Here is a 6,949-nt window from a genome sequence, read left to right on the forward strand (position 1 = left end):
TTACTGGCAATTAAAAGAAAGGTAGTACAGATAGAACAAGTAGTCCATTTATTTATCTTCCATAGTCAAGTATCTCAAGTTGCTTCACAAAACAGACATCAGTCAAAATTTGATGACAAGATTCAGGACAGACAACTAAAAGCTCATTGTAGGTCAGTTTTAAGAAGTTAGAGAGAGAAGCGGTCACCCTGCTACAGAAAAAATGTTATTAAACTGGAAAGAGTGCAGAAAAAATTTACAAGCATGTTGCCAGGACTCGAGGGACTGAGTTATAGGGAGAGGTTGGACAGGCTAGGACTTTTTTCCTAGGTGTGTAGGAGAGTGAGGGGTGATCTTATAGAGGTATATAAAATCATGAGGGGCATAGATGAATGCACACAGTCTTTTTCCCATGGCTGGGGATCCGATCTCATAGCTTTAAGGTGAGAGGGGAAAGATTTAAGAGGAACTTGAGGGGCAACTTTTTCACACATGTGTGTGGAGCGAGCTGCCAGAGGAAGCTGTAGAGACAGGTACAATTACAAGGTTTGGAGGATGTGGGCTAAACGTAGGCAAATGGATAGACATCTTGGTCAGCATGGCCTGTTTCCATGCTTTATGACTCCATGACTCTCAGCAGCTTGTGGAAGAGTGCAGGAACCAGGAGGCTGAAGGCTGAATCCTGTCCCTATCACATTGTCACGCTCTGAGATTTCAGTCCTCCTCCAGTTTAGGCAAGAGGATTACGATAGGGAGGATTGAGACTGTGAAGGGTTTGTAAACAAGGGTGGGAATTTTAAAGTCATTCCTTAAATGGGAGTGAGTGTAGATTAATGAGCACAGGGATGATGGGTGAATGAGGTAGATTAAACACGGCCGCAAAAATGCTCTACCTGGGTAACACCATGACCTCCAGTGCTGTCTGGTGGAGATCGCATGTTCTCCCTGTGACTGTATGGGTTTCCTCTAGGTGATCTTCTTCCTTCCAAAGTCCCAAAGACGTGCTGGTTGGTAGGTTAAATGGCCACTGTAAATTGCCCCAACTGTCTAGAATCTGTGGGGACTGGCTGGGAATACGGGATAATGAAATGGAATTAGTGCAGGGTGAGTAAAACAAAGGACTGCAGATGCTGGAATCCAGATGAAAAACACAATGATGCTGGAGGAACTCAGCAGGCCAGGCAGCATCTGTGGAGAAAAGCAGGCGGTCAACGTTTCGGGTCAGGACCCTTCTCCTATCCTGAAGAAAGGTCTTGACCCGAAACGTTGACCACCTGCTTTTCTCCACAGATGCTGCTTGACCTGCTGAGTTCCTCCAGCATCATCCTGTTAGTGCAGGGTTAGTGCTTGTTGAGCAGCATGGACTCAGTGGGTTGAAGGGCTTATTCCGTCTGGAACTCTACCTGCCTGACTGAAATGTTTGGAACTAATTATCAACTTCCTCAGATATCTGAAATGAAAACAGAAAAAGCTGGAAATACTCAGCAGGTCAAGCAGCATCTGTGGAAGGAGCTGCGGAGTTAAAATTTCAGGCGGATGACCCTTTGTCGGCATGTTCTGATGAAAGGTCATCCATCTGAAATATCGACTCTGTTTCCCTACCCACAGATGCTGCCTGACCTGCTGAGTGTTTCCAGCATTTTGTTTTCTTATATTTTAATATTTTCTGGAACGATAGGAGGCCATTTGGCCCATTAAGTCTATGCTGGCTTTCAGAGCAATCGCATCAATCCCATTCCAACACAACTTTCTTTGTAACCTGTTCTCTCTCACTTGCCCACCTTATTACCCACATACACCCAGGCTAATGTACACTGGCCAAGTCACTTATCAGCCAGCACGTCTTTGGGATACAATTAGAATCCAGAGCACCCAAGGGAAACCCATGTGGTCACGGAGAACGTGCAAACTCCACACAGACAGCACCAGACTTCAGGATCGAATATGGGTCACTGGAGTTGAGGGTCAGCAGCACTGCCTGCTGCGCCGCTGTGTTGCCCATGCCATCATTTTATTTCGGACTTCCAGCATCTACAATTTTCATTTCCTTAAGTAACTCTTCAACGTTGGCTTAAAATGTTACCGTGCAATTTTCATTCTCTGCAACAACGAGGCAGATCTTTAATCCCGATGCCAGCATTAAAGCCCGAATTTACCTACAGAGAGTGAAGTTGTGGATCTAAGTGCAGAGAGTTGTGGGCACAGCCCAGCACATCACGAAAACCAGCCTCTCCTCCATGGCCTCTGTCTATACTTCTCGCTGCCTTGGTAAAGCAGCCAGCATAATCAAAGACCCCACCCATCGTGGAGATTCTCTCACTGGGCAGAAGATACAAAAGCCTGAAAGGATGTACCAACAGGCTCAAGGACAGCTTCTATCCCACTGTTATCAGACTCTTGTGGGATAAGATGGACTCTTGACCTCACAATCTACCATGTTATGAACTTGCACCTTATTGTCTACCTGCACAGCACTTTCTCTGTAACTGTGACACTTTATTCTGCATTCTGTTATTGTTTTACCTTGTACTACCTCAATGCACTGCGTAATGAATTGATCTGTATGAACAGTATGCAAGACAAGTCTCTTACTGTACCTTGACACATGTGACAATAATAAACCAATTTACCAGTAGATCTGCCAAAACGATACCAATTCACCTGCTTATTTTCTCTCAACAGGAACATTAATGAACCACACAAAAAGCACTGGAGGAACTCAATGGGTCAGGTAGCATCTGTGGAGGGAAATGGACAGTCAATGTTTTGGGTCAAGACTACTGGATAGCACTCAGAACAATAATCTGGTCTTGTGGCATGTGATTTGGAAGGAGATCAGAGAGAGGAAACAAAAAAAAGAATGAATTACATTTATGAGGTATGATACGATATGATATTTTTATCAGTCACATGTACATCGAAACACACAGTGAAATGCATCTTTTGCGTAGGGTGTTCTGGGGGCAGCCCCCGCAAGTGTCGCCACGCTTCCGGCACCAACATAGCATGCCCACAGCTTCCTAACCCGTACGTCTTTGGAATGCGAGAGGAAACCGAAGCACCCGGAGGAAACCCACGCAGACACACGGGGAGAACGTACAAACTCCTTACAGACAGTGGCCGGAATTGAGCATAGGTCACTGGTGCTGTAATAGCGTTATGCTAACCACTACACTACCATACAATACCATTATACAATACCGTTGACTATCTCTGAAGGTCCTGAAATGCGCTGTGTAATGAAATGATCTGTATGAACAGTATGCAAGACAGGTTTTTCACTATACCTTGGAACATTTGATAATAATAAACCAAATTACCCCAATAATTAGTCTGTAATGCAAATGTTTTTTATGACAACGTGTTCTTCATAGAGTGATGGAGTCATACAGCCCATAACGTCCATGCCAACCGTCGCACCCATCTATATTACCAACATTTGACCCATAACCTCCATGTCTTGGAGAACCTTGCTCATCTGGATACTTCTAAAACACTGTGAAAGTACCTGCCTCCACCACCTTCTCTGACAGTGTGTTCCAAACCGGGTGAGAAAATCCTTGCTTTGAACATGTTGCGGATCTGTGTAAACAAATCGTATAGAGGAAGAACTTGCATTTCTAAACCATTATTGATAAGGTTAGGTATCTTTATGTGCCTTGCAGTCAAACAGGACTTTCTGAAAATTAGCCACTGTTGGACTGTGAGAGGGGGTAGGTTCAGAACAGACGTGAGGGGTACGTTTTTTTACGCAGAGAGTGGTGATGCCTAGAATGTGTTGCCTGATAGGGTGGTGGAGGCAAATTCACTGGGGGCTTTTAAGAGGGGCTTGGATGGGCACATGAATGAGAGGAAAATAGAGGGATATGGGCACTCTGTGGGTAGGAAGGATTAGCTTTGTCGGCACAACATTGTGGGCCGAAGGGCCTGTCTGTGCTGTAATGTTCTGTGTTAACAAAGCATACCTTCTAATCCAACAATTCATGCAATAAGGAAAATAAATCATCTGATACAGAAATGAACATTAACATTCTGGTGCCTTGGCTACATTGAAGCTGGGCTGGTATTTGTGGTGTATCATTATCACTTTATTTGTAAAGTTTCTGGGCATAAATTAATATTCTTCAAATGATGGCAACTAAAAACATCGCCAAAGAAACCATCACACTTGTAAACATTATAGCATTAATGGTGCAGTTCAAGTGAAAAAACTATAATTCTCAGAAGGGTTCTGAAATCAACAGTCAATGCTACACGTTCTCTAGAGGGCAGAACACATAAAAATCATGGTTATTTCATCCCCTTCTGCTGGCAGGTCTGTCTGCCAACTCGCAATCATGTCTGGAATCTTGACAACCTTCGTCAGCATTGTGTTTTGCTTGACGCTAAGCAAATCTTTTGTTTTGTCGATTTACTTCCCCTGAAGTGAGTGTACAGGGAATTAGCAGCTTATTACTGCACTCCAGACAAAAGGAGATACATCTGATCAGTGTATGAAACAGATATGTTTCTGTCTGTTCCACCTCAATCCGGCAATGATGCAAGACTATATTGGCAAAGGTGCAATGGTGTAAGGTGCAATACAGAAAGAAGGTCATTCAGTCCATTATGCCTATACTAGCTCTTTGACTGTTCCATATTGATGAAAATGATACTAATTTCCTGTTCTTTCCCTAGGGAGGAGCACATTAGAACATAGTACATGGAATATTACAGCACAGTGCAGGCCCTTCGGCCCACGATGTTGTGCTGACCTTTTAACCTACTCTAAGATCAATCTAACCCTTGCCTCCCACATACCCCTCCATTTTTCTATCATCCATGTGCCTATCTACGAGTCTCTTATATGTCCCAAATGTATCTGCCTCTACCAGCATCCCTGGCAGTGCTTTCCGGGCACCCAGCACTCTCTGTGTAAAAAAACTTCCCTCTGATATCCCCCCTGTTCTTTCCTCCAACCACCTTTAAATTATGTCCCTTTGTGGTAGTCATTCCACCCTGGGAAAATGTCTCTGGCTGTCCACTATATCTAACCTCTTATCATCTTGTACACCTCTATCAAGTCACCTCTCATCGCTCCAAAGGGAAAAGCCCTAGCTCATTCAACCTATCCTCATAAGACATGCTCTCCAATCCAGGCAACATCCTGGTAAATCTCCTCTGCACCCTGTCTAAAGCTTCCACATCCTTTCTATAATGAGGTGACCAGAACTGAACACAATACTCCAAGTGTGGTCTGACCAGAGTGCTATAGGGCCTGTCTCTATGCCAGAAAGCTCTATGACCCGATGACTTTAAAACTGTCAGTGTCACGATTTTCCATAACACATATCCGCTTATTTTCCATTGAATCCCGTATTATAAGTGAAGATCCATTCCCACAGGATGTTCTTCTCCCATAATAAGCCATTTTATCAAAGACAACTACGTGACCGATTGTTTGTACTTAACATCTGAGGTCAACATTAGACACAGGGGGATGGACAGGGCTTGTGGATTAGAAATTGGTGATTGGTTTATTATTGTCATGTACACCAAAGTACACTGAAAAATGTTTGTTTTGCACGCCAGCCATACAGATCATTTCATCACATCAGTACATTGAGGTAGTACAAGGGGAAAGCAAGGGGTTAAGAAGCAGGGATATCAGGGAAAGGGATGGGATTCGAGGATTGGGGTTCATGGGAGAAAGGTAGTGTAGAAGGAAGTCAGGGAGCTAATGGGTTAAAGTGCAGTGGGTTGTTATCCAACGAGAACTGCTCCTTTGAGCCGGAGTCGAACCAGCGATCCTTAGGTCACTAGTTCGACTCCGGCTCAGAGGAGCGGCTCTCTTGTATAACAGCCCGGCGAGCTGTATAACAGCCCAGCAAGCTTAGCTGGTGGAGTATAGGACTCTTAATCCCAGGGTTGTGGATTCGAGCCCCACACTGGGTGCTAGTTTCCTCAATCATTTATGGGCAGGCATGGCAGTGTAGCAGTTAGCGTAACGCTATTACAGCGCCAGCGACTTGGGTTCGATTCCAGCTGGAGTTCGTACGTTCTCTCCGTGTCTGTGTGGGTTTCCTCCGGGTGCTCCAGTTTCCTCCCACATTCCAAAGACGTACGGGTTAGAAAGTTGTGGACACGCTATGTTGGTGCCGGAAGTGTGGTGACACTTGCGGGCTGCCCCCAGAACACTCCACGCAAAAGATGCATTTCACTGTGTGTTTCGATATACATGTGACTAATAAAGATCTTATCTTGACTTAGTGGAGTAAAGGCCGAAGGATCACTTTAGGGAATTGGCCTTGACTACTGTGGCTTCCCACAGTGCAGCACATCAGAGAAAACGTCTTGCAGAGGGCACAGTAGTGTAGCGGTTAGCATAACGCTTTACAGCGCCAGTGACCTGGCTTCAAATCCGGCCACTGTCTATAAGGAGTTTGTACGTTCTCCCCGTGTGTCTGCGTGGGTTTCCTCCGGGTGCTCCGGTTTCCTCCCACATTCCAAAGACGTATGGGTTAGGAAGTTGTGGGCGTGCTATGTTGGTGCCAGAAGCGTGTCGACACTTGCGGGCTGCCCCCAGAACACTCTACACAAAAGATGCATTTCACTGTGTGTTTCGATGTACATGTGAAGATATCTTATCTCATCTTAAAAAAGCATGGCAGCACTGCACTCTGAGGCATCCGTTCACAGGTCCTTGGACTGCAGAGTGTGTGACAAAGGAAGGACTTGCCCATGACCTCCAACCTAATCAATACAGTGATGTCAACTTTCTGAACGACCCATGAACCCGTGAACACTACCTCATTATTCCTTTTTTTTGCACTACTTATTTATTTTGTAATTTATAGTAATTTTCATATCTTTGCACTGTACTGCTGCTGCAAAACAAATTTCACGTCATATGTCAATGATAATAAATCTGATTCTGATACCCAAATCTTATTGCCCCACAGCATTGAGTAACTAACAATAAAGATTGACT

The sequence above is a fragment of the Pristis pectinata genome, chromosome 8, assembly GCF_009764475.1.
Source record: "Pristis pectinata isolate sPriPec2 chromosome 8, sPriPec2.1.pri, whole genome shotgun sequence".
NCBI classification, from domain to species: Eukaryota; Metazoa; Chordata; class Chondrichthyes; order Rhinopristiformes; family Pristidae; genus Pristis; species Pristis pectinata.